The sequence below is a fragment of the Benincasa hispida genome, chromosome 8, assembly GCF_027475165.1.
Source record: "Benincasa hispida cultivar pf3 chromosome 8, pf3_genome.v1.1, whole genome shotgun sequence".
NCBI classification, from domain to species: Eukaryota; Viridiplantae; Streptophyta; class Magnoliopsida; order Cucurbitales; family Cucurbitaceae; genus Benincasa; species Benincasa hispida.
In genome coordinates, this window is record NC_143485.1 from 33,825,244 (window position 1) to 33,842,987 (window position 17,744).

A 17,744-nucleotide genomic window follows, 5' to 3' on the forward strand; every position below is an offset into this window, starting at 1 on the left:
TAAAATCTACAAAATTTTAAGAAGAACCACACAAAGCTACAAAATATGCTTACCAAATGTATTTGAAAGAATTAACGGATGGATTTTATATTAAAAAGAATGGTTGAAGAAGAGAAATATTTAACTTAGATATTTTTTATATTCAAAATATAAAATCTTTGATTAATTATATATATATATGTATAAAGATTTTGACCAATTTTCTAAGGATTAAAAACAAAATATTTCAATTCCATTAAAAACAATTTCTTCTTCATGTTATTAAAGGAGATGATAAAGGAGAAGGCAAAAAAGATACAAGAAGCAGTGATTGATTCAATGCTACGAGAATAACTAGAAGAAAGCCTAAAAAAATTGAATCATAACCCACTTTAAGTAGTGATGACGAGGTACATTCTTTCTTTTCAAGAATAACATTGTTTTTGTATATTAAATGCGATTGAATACGAAAGGCTGAATATGATTGACCTTAATAACAAGGCAATGCAAATCTTCCTTCGCCTTTATGCTTATAACTTTATAGGTATAGTGTAATTATTGTGTCAATACTAATATTATACTAAACGAATTGCTTATGAATTGTTAATATTTGGGAACAACCGTAACAATTTCACTTTAGAGATCTCTAACTAGGGTCATTATTTCATAAACATTAGTTTAAATTCAAAGCACTTTAACCATGGAAGTAAAAATTATGAAACAAATATAACAATTTCAAAACATTTTATAAAAATGAATAAATCATTAAACAAATAAAACTTATGTTCGCGGTTCCTTAAAAACATTTACAAAAACAATTTTTGAAACATAAATTTTTCTATCTAACATCAAGTCCTAAACCAAAACATTAAAATAACTTGGAAACATAAAACTGAGCAAAAACGTTGAAACTAGTCCAATGGCACAATCATAGATCTCCCTCGTCATACGCCCAATATGTTCTTTGCAATACCTAGAAAAAAATGTTAAAGAAATGTTGAGTATATAAAATTCTTAGAAAGTAACCCACTACTAAGGCATGCTATGCAAGCACATGCAATCATGAATTTGAAAATAATTTTAACTAGTGAGACCTTAAAGATAGCCAATAGACAAAAACTGTGTCATGTGCCACTTAAGGGCCTTTTCTTGTCATCTGCCTTTCTGAGGCGTTTTTCATGTCAGGTACCATCCAGAGCTTGTGTGTATCATATGCCTTTTCAGGCTAATTGTGACATGTACCTTTCAGGCAAGTGTGTGACATGTGCCTCTCCAGGCAAGTGTATCATGTTTCTTAGTGGCGAGTCGTGTCATGTACCTTTCCAGGCGAGTCGTGTCATGTGCCTTTCAAAACGAATCGTGTCATGTGCTTGGAAGGCGAGTCGTGTCGTAGTTTGTCATAACATACACATGAAGGTCCCACATAAAATTGACATGTAATCACATAATATCATAGTTCATGCTAAACTTGTATACATGCTTATCAATCAAAATTTACATAGTCAATCATATAAAAAATAATCATGTTTTAGTCATCATACATAATAAAATCATTATAAATAAATTTATCGGACTCGAGGGCATTCTAGTAGTAAAGCTACTTACCTCGAAATTAAATCCAGATATTTTATTCAACAACTAAACTCCCTTTAGGCTCTTGGAAACATTGAAGAAAATCCTAAAACATGAGCCAAAATTAAATTAAACCTTTAATGTCTAATTCCAATTAACCAAATTTATTTCAAATGTCTCCAATGAACTTACCTAAATTGGGGTTTGATCCGATAACCACTCCAAGTCTTCAACCAAAGGTTCTAGCATACATGTTATCCTCAATAATAATTAATAACTCAATGTTCTAGCAACATATAATAAATCCAAAGGGGATGGGAAACCTCAATACTTACCCAAAATCTTTTGAAAAGATCTCTAACTGCTGGACAGTGATCCAAAAGTCTCGAAGACTCAAATCTAACATCAGGATATTATGGGTAAGCCAAAACCTAAATCAGAATTAAATGGGCATTCAAGATCTTTAAAAAATCCCTCCAAAAACACAATCTTATCCAAAATCTAAAATTCCCAACAAGATGTAGCAAAATCTAGCAACAGCAGAGGTTGCATTGTGGTGAACGACTGAAGACAGCCGTAGATTAGTTTTAACGGCAGTGATAGACTATCGACGATGAACGGAGAAGAAGAGAGAGCTTAGAGAGAGGGAGATAAATGGAAAGAGAGAGTGACAAAGCCTACCAGTGACGCATGACTACAGACAATGGCAGATCTTTCCGGTATGACGGTGAATTTGCTTGGTCGACGTTTAGACTCGTGGCCAGTGACGAGCTGCTGCTTGTGACTGTAAGTCGGTTGAGAGAAAGAGAGAGAGGAATTTTCGTGAGAGTGGGAAGAAAAAGAAGAAGACAACCTACCTTGAGATGCATGTGGCTTGAAAAGGCTTATATGGCTTCCCTTATCCCAAAACTAATTTTATATAATCAATCCATGTCGAATTTCCACTTTGACTCATTAAGTACAAATATAAATTTAAACTCCCTCCCCTTCACAATCTTAGCTTCAAGCAAAATCCAAAATTCACATCTTAAAAGCGATTTATCCAACTTCCTTATTTAAATCCAAATTTCCCTATTCTCAATTTGAATTAAATCCAAATTACTTAAGATCATCCCATTATCTCAAATTTTTAATAATTAACTAAAAAAATTTCAAACCCTTCAAATATTTGATTGAATGAATTCCAAATAAAATAAACCAATATCTTCTCCTAGTTGGAATGCCTTGAATCCTAAACCTGATTAGAATTGCGATTTATTGGAATGCTTTGAATCCTAAATTGGTATTTTATTTATTTAATTATTTAATTCTTTTTCTTCTCTATTTAAGGTTTAGAAAAGTACACTATATAAACCCTCTAACCCTAGTGTTTTTTTTTTTTAGACTTTTGCATTTTTTGTAACATTCTCTCTAATAAAATTGTTCTCCCTTTGGCTCGTGGACATAGCGAACACATTTTTAGTGAACCACATAAATTTGTATATCGGTCTTCTCTATTTTTCTTTTTATGTTCTTTTTTATTCTTTAATTGTCGATTTCATAAAAAATTAGTATCAAAGCCAATTTGTTAAAGTTTCAAAATTTCGCATTTGTTAAAAATTAAAGATGATGGCGTGAACATAAAAATAAAGAAATTCAATGGGAGAGCAGTTTGCTTTTTCAGGGACAAATTCCACAAAGTTGTTGATTGCCAAAGTTTCAACAATTGGATTGTGCTAATTTTTGGTCCGCCTATTGAGGAAACATAAAGTCTTGTTTTGAACATTTGAATTGTCGTTTTGAGCTCTAGAATTATCTGTAGTCGTTGAACAGAATATGTAAAATTGTAAAATATTTTGCTTTTTTCAGAGCTAATTAGAATGGAGATTTATTGGAATGCCTTGAATCATAAACCTAATTAGAATTGTATTTGATATATTTAATTATTTAATTATTTTCCTTCTCCACGAAGGTTTAGAGAAGTGCACTATATAAACCCTCTAACTCTATAGGAATTATTGGTAGATTCTGCATTTTTTGTAACATTCTAATAAAATTGTTCTTCCTATGCCCCATGGATGTAGCTAACACATTGTTAATAAACCACATAAATTTGTGTGTCGATCGTCTCTATCTTTCTTTTTTATGTTCTTTTGTATTTTTTAATTGTCAATTTTGTAACAAATTGGTATCATAGCCTATTTTTCAAGGTTTCAAAATTCCACATTTGTTCGAAAATTAAAGATATATGGTGTGAACGTAAAAATCGACAAATTCAACGGGAGGGTAGTGTACTCAATTTTTCAGGGACTACTTTCACAAAGCTGTCAAAGGCTAAAGTTTCAACCGTTGGATCATACTGATTTTTGGTTAGCCTATTGACAACACATAGAATCTCTTTTTGAACGGTTGGATCATTATTTTGAGCCCTGGTTTTGTCCGTAGTTGCTGTTGAACAAAATTTGTAAAACTACAGTGTAGTTCAGTTTTTTCAAGCACAACTTGTAAAACCCGAACCCTAATTACTTTAAGTAAGAGTAAGTAATGCGATGTCTTTTAATGAGCTAAATGAAGCCATGTCTTAGGAAGGGTAGAAGATGTAAACAAGAAGAAATAGGCTCTTGGGTAGCTAAGTGTAAAAGTAGGACAAAACTCAGCTAGGCTAAGGAAGGGAATGCTTGATGATGGAATGCATAATAAGCATATGAGTAAGACCATGCCATCTAATGAGGTATGGTGCTGAAGTAATATTGTGATTGAAGTTAGCAAAAGGAAATTTGCTAAATCCTAGCCCTTCATCACCAATAGTGGGCCAGGTGGCACAAGGAGGGTTCATGCTGGATTTTAGGCGGTAATATAAGCAAAAAGGTCGAGTTCATTGAGTCGGTTTGGATAAACTAATTAGGCTATTTTGTAATTCCAGTGGCATTTGAAAGCTTTGTGTGTCTATTTTTTGTGGCTGGGCTGTTGGAAGGAAAACTCACCGGCATAAGGCCGGAGGGCAAAATAAGATGAAGGGTTCATTTCTCGGGTAAATCTAGGCCATCAGTGAAGAATTGAAACTCCAGGACGAATTACGAAGCGTTTTGAGCTAAAAATTTGAGGAAATATTGTTAATTCAGTTATAAACAACCTTGTAGAATGAAACATTTTTTAAGATGAGGCCTGGAAATCGAGTTATATAATTTTGAAGTTTGAACTGGAAATTGTTGAACAAGTAGACAGCTGCTTGAATTGGGGCCAATGATGTATTTTTGAATCTCCAGATTAAACGACGAGAAATTTTGAGCTGAAATTTTAAGGTAATGTTGCTACTCAATTCTAAACATGTTTGTAGAAGGAAGTTTCTTCAAAAGATGGCTGGATTTTGAGTTATGAATTTTTGAATTTGTAATAGAGAAGCTGTGCATAAGTAGACAGCTACTTGGGAAGAACAAGCAAACAACTCATATGGAGAAAGAGGATCTCGCTAATGAAGGAACCTCGTTAATTTTGTGCTGAGGATCTTTCTAATGAAGGAATCTCGCTAATTTTGTGATGAGGATCTTGCTCTAGAAGGGAATCTCGCTAGAAATTTGGCTGAATCTCGCTGGTAAGGTTAGTATCGCTAGGATGTCAATTTTCCAGGAAAAGCTTGATCTCGCTCATGAGGATCTCGTTGATCTTGCTCATGAGGATTTCGCTGATCTCGCTCATGAAGATCTCGCTGATCTCACTCATGAGAAGGATCTCGCTCATGAGGAGGATCTCGCTAGTAAAGTTGTCTTTGTTGATGAAAGTTCCTTTAGTAAACGAACTATTAAGATATTTTGCTAAGAATTCTGAGTAGTTTAATCAGGAATTATGTCCTTTCAGGCCAAGAAGAGCTAGGAGATGCGTATAACCTGTTAAGAGGCCAACGAACTGTGAGTGACTATGTGATGACTTACTGTTTTAATGATTTAGAAACTATGATTTCTTGAAGATATTTCCCATGCTAAGTATTTAAATGGATTGCCAAGCAACATATTTGTGGAACTGTTTCTCATGTTAAGTAAAGCATGTTTTCCATTGAATTGACATGATTTAGATATGTTATCTTGTCCAAATACTATCAGTATGTTTAAGTAACTCCATTTTTATGATGAACCAGTATGATGGATGAACTAGTATGATGATTTGAGCACTAAGCCTTAGTGTTCAACTAAATGTTTATGATGGATACTGAAGGACAATGAGAAGGTATCCTTTCAATTAAATGTTTATGACTAGTTATATGACGGATACTGAAGGACAATGAGAATGTATCCTTTCAACTAAATGTTTATGGCTAGTTATATGACAGATGCTGAAGGACAATGAGAAGGTATCCTAAGGATACTGAAGCACAATGAGAAGGTATCCTAGTGAAGTACCTAAGGTATGATGGTACTCAGTTATAACCACGTGCACGTAGGTAATACGACATCGAGGGATTGAGCAAAAGGGGTCTCCCCGACCAAGGTTGACATTGAGGGTTAGATCTAATAGTTCACTCTCAACTAAGGATAAGGGCAGTCATATCTTCTCCTAGGCTAGAAGGATAATCTGGAATTGCTAATGCTTATGAATGTTTATCAACGCATGATGTTACTATTGTATGAGTTTTCCAAGTATGTTTTCCATATCTAACGTATGCTTATAGTTTCTACAAGCTAGTTCAACATGATTTAAGTCAACTTATTTTACAAAGTATGAAGCAGGCGTTAGGATTAAAGCTGAGGTTGAATGAAGCTTGATGTACTATGTTTTAAATACCTAAAATTGTCAAAGTACATGCGTTGGTATTCCTAAATATAATGAAAAGGGATACTGAAGGTAGGGAAGGTATCCTAAAGAGTTTTCTATGCTATATTCAAGAACTTGATAGCTTAAGTGAGCCGGATACTGAAGGTAAGGAAGGTATTTGAATAAATGTACCTAAGGTGTTAACGTTACATAGAAAACTCCATGTGCCGTAGATAGTTCCGAATGAGAGGCCGAAGTATGGGTCTCCTAGGCTATATACAGGCAAAGAGAGGCTGAAGTTTGGGTATCTAGGCCGGTAACAGACGTTGGGAGCTAGAGCGATGTATGCTCCTTCTCAACTAAGGAATAATGGTGTTTAATGGTGGTTTAAAGGTTTTATGTACACGGTTGCTTGGTATACTTTAGTTTCAGTATTATGGTTTCAAACTTCCAGTTTTGAGCATGAGATTTATATTTTTATTAAGTCACTCATTGGGCTTTTAGCTCACGTTTTCAAATGTTTTCTTTCAGGTAGCGGTCAGTTCCCAAAAGACTATTCTACTGTTGCTCTGCCACTCAATGAAACAGGCTGAAGGAAGTGTAATTGAAGACCTATGTTAGTTAGTACATATGTGTCTGTCTAGTGACTAGTATATTAGATGGGGCTCACTAAGTTGTAATATTCATGTATGAACAATGTTGCGAAACCCTGTAATGTAAATGTGTTAAGTTCTGAGTTAATATATTGGTATATTGATGATATATATGTATTCAGGGTTTGAGTAAAGGTTAACAGGATAGTTAGGCGGTAAGTGCCAGCAAAAGGGTTGGTAACTGCTGCAGTCACTATTTTATCCAGGTTTAGAGGGTAATATGGGGCGGGATGTGACAAGTTGGTATCAGAGCAAAAGATTTTGGTAAGAGAAGAGAAAAGTTTATATATAAGTCTGAGTCTTGAGTCCTTAGCATATGTACTACCTAAGTAAGAGGAAGATGTCAAGTAAAAGTGGCAAGCAGAGCAGGCAGACAGACAACGGAAACCCTGACCCTACCTTTAAGAAGTTCCGAGATTCGAGGGAATTCAAATGTTAGTGAACGGAGAGGTAAAGACCCGATAAATCAGAAAACGATTTCTGACAGGTAGTCGAGGATTCCGAAAATAGGAATAGATCCTCAGTTAGAGGACAGGATATTTAACAAGATCGCCAAGAGGTTGGCGGAAAGTATTGAATCCATTCTGGTAAATTTGGAAAGAAAGTACAGTATTGAGAATGACCTAATAGGAATTGATAAAGGACAGAGAGCTACAAGTCAGCATAGTGTAGGAAGGAAGAAGCCAAAGCTTGTGGTTAGTATGGGTGATAAATCAAGGTTTTGGCATCCAACCGAGTTGGTAGCTAGTTCGGGTCAGAAACCCTTATGCACGAATTGTTGTAAGCATCATCGAGGGACATGTTATTTAGGGAAAAACGTATGTTTCCCGTATGGACAGGCAGGACATTTCAAGAAGAAATGTCCTAGCTAGGTCGAGGAGTTCAGATAGAACACGGAATGGCTTTACAGACGATAGATAAGCCTAGTGGCTCAGAAGCCGAGGAAGGGATTCAAGAGAAGAAAAATGAGAAAGAAAGCAGGACGATCTCAGTTGCAGGGTAGGTTTTTATGAAATGTCCTACAGGAGGCAGAGGAGTTACCTAATGTTGTGAATGGTAAAGTAACTTTATGTATCAGTATATTTATGAACTAGTTACCTGTGGTGTTATACCTTTATTGTTATCTGATATGTTGCACTGTTTGTAGGAAAGATTGTAGAGAGCATGTTCCTAAGTAGATATTATTATGCTGTAGAGAGGTTGTAATAGTATAAGAGTTTTACAAGCTCTGGAGTAGTTGTTGATAAGTATAGTTATGAAGTGATTCCATTAAATTTCTTGGAATTTATGTCACTCTAGAGCATGGATTTTCCGAATAAATGTTACAACCGTATGAATTATTTTAAGGATGGATAATATTCGAGAGATTTGGTAGGCAAGAGACAGTATTTGTAGGAAGCAATGGAATATTCCAGAAAGCCTAATAATAGCAGTGAAGGCTAGAAGCTGCTAAGTAAAAGATGTGAAGCCTATTTAGCCCATGTGACGGTTTCGTAGGACAAGAAGATGAAACCTGGGGATGTACCAATTGTACAAGAGTTTCTGGATGTTTTCACTGAAAAGTTATCAGATTTACAATCTGACAAGGAAGTTGAGTTTACTATCGATTTAATTCCAGATACAACACCTATTTTTCAGGTACCATAAAGGATGGTGCCAAAAGAACTTAAGGAGTTGAAAGTTCAGTTACAGGAATTAATAAATAAGGGTTACAACAGATCCAGTGTCACCTTGATGACATATTGGTGTATTCAAGCAATCGGTAAGTTCACGGGAATCATTTGAGGATAGTTTTGCAGACACTGTGAAAGAAGCAGTTGTATGCCACGTTCAGCAAATGTGATTTCTGGTGAGACCAGGTTGTATTTCTTGGTCATATGGTTCTAGCAGTAGAAGGGAATGACTCTAGATGCTTTAAATATTTTAAGTAAATTTCTAAAGCTTATGAATATTTAGCAATGTATGTTTACTGAAAGCTATTTATAACAATTGTTCTCAAATAGTTACCAAGCAACGTACCTCATATTAATGTTGTATTTATGCTATGTTTTACAATGTCCATGAGGATGCATTAGTAAGAATGTTTTGGGCAACTAAGTCATTAAGAAATAAGAATATGCAAGTCGAGTATGAGTGGCTCAGTACTGAAGTACACGGAGAAGGTACTGAAGCTCAGTCTTAGAAATTGAATAGCTCGATACTGAAGTACATGGAGAAGGTATCCGAGCAGCTCGATACTGAGGTACATGGAGAAGGTATCTGAGCAGTAGTACCTAAGGTACGATGGTACTTGAACTAGAATTGTACAATTAAGGGAAAAGTTGTGATTGATAGTGTCGAAACACTCCATTCTAGCCATGAATTGATGTTGAGAGATTGAGTAAAGATTCTCTCTCAACTAGGAATGAAAGTTATGATTGTAGAAAGAGAGCAAGAGGAGTTCCTTCCCAGTTAAGTAGTAATGCAGTAAAGAATGATAAGGAGTGAGCAAAATGGCCACTCTAGATTAATAGACTAAGGCACGGTCTAGCAAAATAAGAAAAGTGTTATGTGATGTTTGTTTTGTCAATAAGTGAAACCTGAAGGGCAGAGGCTGACAGAATTACTCAATCCACTAATAGTACCTGAGTGGAAGTCGGGAGTCACACAGGTAAACATAGACTTTTCACTAGAAATAGAGTATATAGAAGGTTGCTCAGAGGTTAGTGGCAAACGTGAAGTCTATTGTAGTGAATTCAGAGAAAAAGGTGTAATCTAGAGGAAGTCCTAGTCAGATTAATCCTAAGAGGAGGGAAAAGATGAGCAACAATGAGCTCGAAATGTATCAAGGGTATGTTGAGTATAAAAGTAAGGAACAAAATAGTCAGCAGAAGATAAAAAGAAAAAGGTCCAGATCTGCTGATGTTCCAGGTAATAGTTCGAAGTTTGAATTGTAACTGAGCTAGGAACTAGTACAGTTAAGAAAACCTTATGTATACAATATGGTAAGTTGTAGTTGGGAAATTTTATAGTACAAAGAAAGGAGGAAGGTTGTAAATTTACAACCAAAGGATGTTGTCAAAGTCTAAGTTATAAGTAGGTTTGAGCAAAATTCGAGGATGAAATTTCTTTTGGGGGGAAGAATTTGTAAAACCCGAACCCTAATTACTTCAAGTAAGAGTAAGTAATGTGATGTTTTCTAATGAGTTAAATGAAGCCATGTCTTAGGAAGGGTAGAAGATGTAAGCAAGAAGAAATAGGCTCTTGGGTAACTAAGTGTAAAAGTAGGACAAAACTCGGCTAGGCTAAGGAACGGCATGTTTGATGATGGAATGCATAATAAGAATATGAATGAGACCATGCCATCTAATGAGGTATGGTGCTGAAGTAATATTGTGAGTGAGTGAAGTTAGCAAAAGGAAATTTGCTAAATCCTAGCCTTTCATCACCAATAGTGGGCCAGGTGGCACAAGGAGGTTTCTGATGGATTTTGGGCGGTAATATAAGCAAGAAGGTCGAGTTCATTGGGTCGGTTTGGACAAACTACTTAGGCTATTTGTGTAATTCCAGTGGCATTCGAAAGCCCTGTGTGTTTATTTTTTGTGGCTGGGCTGCTGGAAGGAAAACTCGCCGGAATAAGGCCGGAGGGCAAAATAAGACGAAGGGTTTATTTCTTGGGTGAATCTAGGCCATCAGTGAAGAATTGAAGCTCCAAGACGAATTACGAAGTGTTTTGAGCTAAAAATTTAAGTAAATATTGTTAACTCAGTTATAAACAACCTTCTAGAATGAATTTTTTTTTAAGATGAGGCCTGGAAATCGAGTTATATAATTTTGAAGTTTGAACTGGAAATTGTTGAACAAGCAGACAGCTGCTTGAATTGGGGCCAATGATAAACTTTTCTCCAGACAAGAAATTTTGAGCTAAAATTTTAAGATAATGTTGCTAACTCAATTCTAAACATGTTTGTAGAAGAAAGTTTCTTCAAAAGAGGGCTGGATTTTGAGTTATGAATTTTTAAAGTTGTAATAGAAAAGTTGTGCATAAACAGACAACTGTTTGGGAAGAACAAGCAAACAGCTCATATGGAGAAAGAGAATCTCGCTAATGAAGGAATATCGCTAATTTTGTGATGATAATCTTACTCTAGAAGGGAATCTCACTAGAAATTGGACTGAATCTCGCTGGTAAGGTTAGTATAGCTAGGATGACAGTTTTCCAGGAAAAGCTTGATCTCGCTCATGAGGATCTCGTTGATCTCGCTCATGAAGATCTCGCTGATCTTGCTCATAAGGATCTCGCTTATCTCGCTCATGAGGAGGATCTCGCTAGTAAAGCTGTCTTTATTGATGGAAGTTCCTTTAGTAAATGAACTATTGAAGTATTTTGCTAAGAATTCTGAGTAGTTTAACCGGGAATTAAGTCCTTTCAAGCAAGAAGAGCTAGGAGAGGCGTATAACCCGTTAAGAGGCCAACAAACTGTGAGTGACTATGTGATGACTTACTATTTTAATGATTTAGAAACTATGATTTCTTGAAGATATTTCCCATGCTAAGTGTTTAAATGGATTGCCAAGCAACATATTTGTGAAACTGTTTCTCATGTTAAGCAAAGCATGTTTTCCATGGAATTGACATGATTTAGATATGTTATCTTCTCCAAATACTATCAGTATGTTTAAGTAACTCTATTGAAAATAAAGAATATATAAAGAATAGAACAAATCTAACAATATATTGAAAAATTGAAGTGTAATAAAACGATAAAACTTATAAATACTTGCAACAGGTAAAAAAACCATCAATAAATGTTCACAACGAACGCTATATTTTAAAACCAATAATAGAGAACAAAATACAAATACAATGTTATTTTTTAACCCGTAACTTAGATAGAAACCATTTTCAAAAAAAAAAAAAAAGAAGTCTTAGATAGAAACCAACAAGCATGACAAACCAAATTGTAAAAAACAACATTTTACACAAAGTTATATAGGATTATGTTGTAATAAAGGGATGTGAAAATGTTGATTAAATGATAAATACATTGTAGCTAAAATTGTATATGTATAAAGAACATAACAAAACTAACAAGATATAGAAAAATAAACTGTAATAAAACAACAAAGCTTATAAGTATTTGCAATAGATAAAAATCATCCATAACGATAACAATAAAAACAATTTTCAAAATAGATGATTTAGTTAGCATTAAAAGAATATAATATTGTATAAAAAATTAGTTAGGAAATGATTTGAAAAATTCAAAATAAAATTTTAAAATAAATATCGTTGAGATACAATTTTGAATTAAATCACGAAATTTATGTCAATTGCATGAAAAAATAAACTTAGTTTATGAAGAAAATCTCAAAGAAAATTAATAGAACCCCATTTCAGCAAATTGGAGAAATTAATTACAGTAATTAAGACAGTTGCACGATTACTTATAGTGGAATTAAAATAACTAGTGAGGACATTTTTTAATTTTCAAAAAAAGAAACTCACGTGCGACTGCCTTTGGCTATAATTCAAAATACTTTTATGATTTTCTATTTTTCTAAAGGAAAGTTTTAATTAGTACTATATGACTAAATGTTCTCTTTTTTTACATTTATACTTTTGGATCATTTAAATTGTCCAATTTAAGTTTTGTTTGGACATTACGTCATATATAGAGGACATAATTTTTCCATTATTATTTAATTATCCATTTAATCATGATTGTTGATTATTGAAAATAAATTTGATATTATCATTTGGTTATAATCAACAATAAATAAGCATGAAATTTTGCATAATTATTCAATAATTTTATTAAATCAATATAAGAAACATGTTACCAAAGTAGCCTCTGTTATCCAAATAATTGATAATATTAAAATTAGTGGATGTTAGTAAGTATCTTATATATGCATTCTAATAATACCCAAGGGTGATTGTCAACTTGGCCAAATAACATATTTTCTTATGGTGATAAGTATAAATAATGTCAAGTTATACCATGTGATTATTAGTCGGCCCAAAGGAAGACTCATAACTGATAGGACTAGTTGTTTATATTTGATCATTACCTTAAAGATTATTACTTGATTGTTAATAGTTGACCCAAAGGAAGGTTGTTAATGTTGTGTTAAGTATCTTGATTGTCCTCACAAAGTACTGTAATTCATTCAATGATTCAGTTGCCAGCTACTAGAATTCATATTCCTAACAATTTGGGTCAAATTTCCATGTTCAGGTGCAAATTACAAGTCTTGGAAAGAGCGTGTCAATATCATTTTGGGATGTATGGATCTCGATCTTGCACTTTGACAAGACAAGCCAATTTCTACCTCTCATTAGCCCAATGAGGCTAAGGTGGAAAAATCGAAAAAGTCTAATCACATGTGTTTGACAATGATAAAACACTCAACTCCAGAGGCTTTTGGAGCTTCTGTTCAAGAAAATGTTGATGCTCAAACCTTTCATCAAGAGTTAGAGGAACGATATCTCAGGAGTGACAAAGCCAAAACTAGTAGTCTGTTGGATCGTCTTGTTACTATGTGATATAATGGTAGAGGAAATATCAAGGAATACATATTACGAATGGTTGATGTTGCATCAAAAGTAGAGGCCCTTAGGTTGGATGTCTCTGAAGACTTCCTTATGCATTTAATTTTGAACTCTCTTCCTGCACAATATAGTTAGTTTAGGGTGAGTTCTAATAATCAAAGGGAAAAATGAACCCTAAATGAGCTTATTGCTCATTTTGTTTAAGAGGAAGAGAGACTTCAACATGATAACCCTAAAAGTATGCATCCTCTTTATCAGGATTTAAGAAAAAGAAAGGAAAAGAACTGTTGGGTTATACTGTCTTGTGTAGCCCAATTAATCAAGACCAATCCTGAGTTGGTGAAGAAATCGCTGAGGAAAGCTCTATTTCTTCGGATAAAGCTGTCTCTGTTTTTCTCTCTTATTCGATAAGCACTGTTAAATCCTCGATGTGTATATACTTGTTACTCGATGAGTTTCTACTCATTACTCGATGAGTTTCTGTTCTTTCCTCCATGGAACTTTACGAGTATGAATCTTTACTCGATCCTACTTGATGAGTATTAATCTTTACTTGATGCAACTCAATGAGAGAAATTATTGAATCGATGTTACTCGGTGAGAGAAATTCGTGACTCGATGCAACTCGATACTCTGAAAATATTGTGGTTTGATTATAAGATCGTGTTTTCATTGATTTATAGATAAATAGATGAAGATTGAAGAAGAAGATAAAGAGAAGAAGAAGGAACACATAGAGTTATGTGGTTTGGCTAATTAGACTACGTCCACGAGAAGATTATCTTTCTTTCTCAATTGAAGATTGCTTACAACAGTTGTTATTTACAGAAAGGTAGAAAGTACGATGATTCTCCCTTTTTTTTTTGTTCTAATTAGTGGTATTTATAACACATACCATCTGACGATTACAAGATAAAGTTTGTTATGTAAACTAAATTAGTTGAAATGGTATTTGAGTCACTGTTTTTTTACAAGAACCTGCGAGGTTTTCAAGGGAAGGAAAAATAACTTGTTGTACCTTCAAAGGTGAAAAACCTCAAGAAGCAAGATTTTGCTTATATTTGTTTCTTTTGTGGGAAACTAGGACATCTGAAGGACTGTCAAAAGTATCATGCTTGGTGTGCTATCTTGTTTGTTTTGAAGTTAATTTTGCTTTAGTACTTCTACATAGTTGGTGGATGGATTCTGATGCTACCACTTATATCAGTATAACTATGTAGGACTCATGCTGAAAACCACTTGAAAAGGAAAGATACATCTATGTGGAAAATGGTAATATGGAAAAATTTGATGCTATTGGTCGCTTTAAGTTATGTTTTGAGACTGGTTTTTTTAGACCTATGTAACACTTTTGTTATATCATCTTTTACACGCAATCTAGTATTTGTTACTAGATTGAACAAATCTGGTTACACTTATACATTAAAAAATAATAATGTGTGCCTTTATGTAAATTCCCATCTAATTGGTACAGGTTCTTTAGTAGATAACTTATATATGTTAGATACTAAAGCACTTAGTTATGAAATCTATCATGTTGTTTCTATAGGTACTAAGTGTAAATTAAATGAAATCTCCTCTTTATTATGGCATAAATGTTTAGGACACATTTCTAAACAAAGAATGGAACGTCTTGTGTGAAATAAAATTTTAGATTCTTTTGATATGACTGACTTGCAAATCTTTATAAAGTGTATCAAGAGTGAAAAAATGAACAAAACAAAATTAAGTGCAAATTGAGCTACAGAAGTCTTAGAACTGATACTGATACATGCCATGAAATACATGTTTTATGCTTATATGTTCATATTTTTACTTAAGAATAATGGACTTTTGAATGTGTTCTATCCCACAATTAGTCTTAAATTGATAAGATGACCTTACGATGGCCCTGTTTTTCATAAAAGTTGATATTTACTGGTTTTAGCAAATTTTGTGAGATTTTGCATACAATTTTGACTAATTTTAAGAAATCTGTTCAATGTGACCACACTGCCAGATTTCACTATGACCGCATCATGGAGCCTTATTTTTTTAGATTTTTACCCAGCTGCTAGCAGTTGTGATTTTCTCGTTCCAACCGGTTATTCAGCCCCGAAATCAATTTGTGAACCCTCAGAACATGAATCTTGGCCTTCCTTAACCAATTTGAAGACCATAAAAGGAAGGGAGGCCACCAATTTCAAAACACAACTCTCCATCCACGATCCATCTACACTTCACTCACAATTTCTCCATAAACTTAGCCATCCTAGGACAATCTCTCAGGATCATAGTCAGCAACTTCAAGACTGAAAGTTCCTTTGAAGCTTGAGCACTCTAGATTATTCTTATCCATTGAAAACGTGTGGTAAGCGAGGACTCATCCTTGAAAATGAAAAGACTAGGAGAGCAAGAATTTGCCTCAAGGCACCATCAAGTTGTATTTCCAGATTTCTTAGTTTATTTTTCTACACTTCTATATTTTCCTTTATTTTTTCTTGTGGTGAGTATCATCTTGTAGTTATGATTTTTTATTTAACGAAATTCATTCGGTTATCTCTTATCATGAGCTAAATTCATTCATTTATTACTTGAATGATAGTGTGTGCTTGTATTAAACAATTCTCATCTATATTCTGTTTTTATCCCACATACAAATTTGGTCGATCAGATACATATTGATATTTGTGGTTCGTTCCCTATAGCTGCTTGGAATGGACAATATTTTTTTTATCACGTTCATTGATGAGTTTTCCAGATATTGCTATTTGTACTTAATTCATGAGAAATCTCAAGTACTAGACATGTTAATGTTTTCTAAATCTGAAGATTAGCTTCAACTTAACAAAACTATAAAAACGATCAAATCTAATCATGGAGGTGAATATTATGGTAGATATGATGGCTCAAGAGAATAATATGTAGGATCATTTGCTCTTTTCCTTAAAGAATGTGGAGTTGTCCCACAATATACTATGCCACGATGACCAAGTATGAATGGTGTGGCACAAAGACGTAATAGAACATTTCAGGATATGGTTAGAAGTATGATAAGTCATTCTTCTTTTCCTAAATCTCTTTGGGGAGACATGCTAAAGATTGATGTATACACACTCAATCGAGTACTTAGAAAAGCTAGAACTAAAACCTCATATGGATTGTAGATTGGGAAGAAACACAGTATAAAGCATCTTCATGTTTGGCATTGCCCAATCGAGGCTAAGCCTTATAGGGCTCATGAGAAAAGATTAGATTCAAGACATTATGTTGCTACTTTGTTGGATATGTTCCCAAGGTTTTAAGTTTTATAATCCTACCTCACCATCATTTTTTAAAACAGGAGCTGCAAGATTTCTTTAGGATGTTGAGTTTGTGAGACATGATAAGTTTGGGAATGTTGATTTTGAAGAGGTCCCCTAATACTATGAGTGATGGATAGGCTATTGTACCATCCATTATAATGTCTATATATCAAGAACATATTGATCAGAATCATAACTTTGTACCTGATAATGTTCCTCTTCAAGATAACATGGTAATATTATTTCCAAAAGTTAAAACTCAACCTATTCAAGAGATTTCAGAGGTGTCATTGAGGAGATCCGCTAGAGAAAGAGGAAGTGAAATCTCAAATGATTATGTGATTTTTCTTCAAGAATATGAAAAGGCATTGGTTTGATTGAAGATGATTCTATTAATCTTAAACAAGCAATGCATAGTTCTAATTATGAAAAGTGGACTGCAGGTATGCATGATAAGATGAAGTCAATGAAAGACAATGATGTTTGAGATTTAGTAGAATTGCCTATTGATCAGAAACCTATTGGTTGTCAATGGATATATAAATCCAAGAAGGATTATAAAGACAATATTGAAAGATATAATGTATGTCTTATCGCCAAAGGCTTCCCCCAAAAGGAATGCATAGATTACAAAGAGTTTGTCTCTCTAGTATCGTCAAAAGACTCTTTTAGAATTATAATGGAACTTATAACTCACTTTGATTTATAGCTACATCAGATAGATGTAAAGACAATGGTTCTTAATGGTGACATTGAAGAGACAATTTATATGAAGTAGACAATGGTTCAAAGAACAAAGGACTATATGCTTACTTATCAGAGATTAAGTAGTCTTGAGATCATTGGGTATTATGATTCTAATTTTGTTGGATGTCAAGATAGCATGCAATGCACATTTGGATATTTATATGTGGTTAATGGAGGAGCTATATCTTGGAAAAGTGTCAAGCATGAACTTGTAGCTTCTTCATGTTGGGTTTTATGTCTTAAAACTCG

At 34.0% G+C, this 17,744-nt stretch overlaps 1 long non-coding RNA gene across 2 annotated transcripts; it reads right to left on the bottom strand.

Moving 5' to 3' along the window:
* Positions 1-706: 706 nt before the first annotated feature.
* On the bottom strand, positions 707-2,449 carry LOC120083306 (uncharacterized). Of its 2 annotated transcripts, XR_016531130.1 has the most exons (6): positions 2,233-2,410; positions 1,887-1,982; positions 1,744-1,793; positions 1,585-1,657; positions 1,074-1,323; positions 707-952 (listed from the first exon to the last, which is right to left on the bottom strand). It is a non-coding gene; the product is annotated as an uncharacterized LOC120083306 (long non-coding RNA). The 2 variants fall into 2 exon arrangements; XR_005483397.2 differs by lacking the exon at positions 1,074-1,323 and having other exon boundaries at positions 2,233-2,449.
* Positions 2,450-17,744: the final 15,295 nt, after the last annotated feature.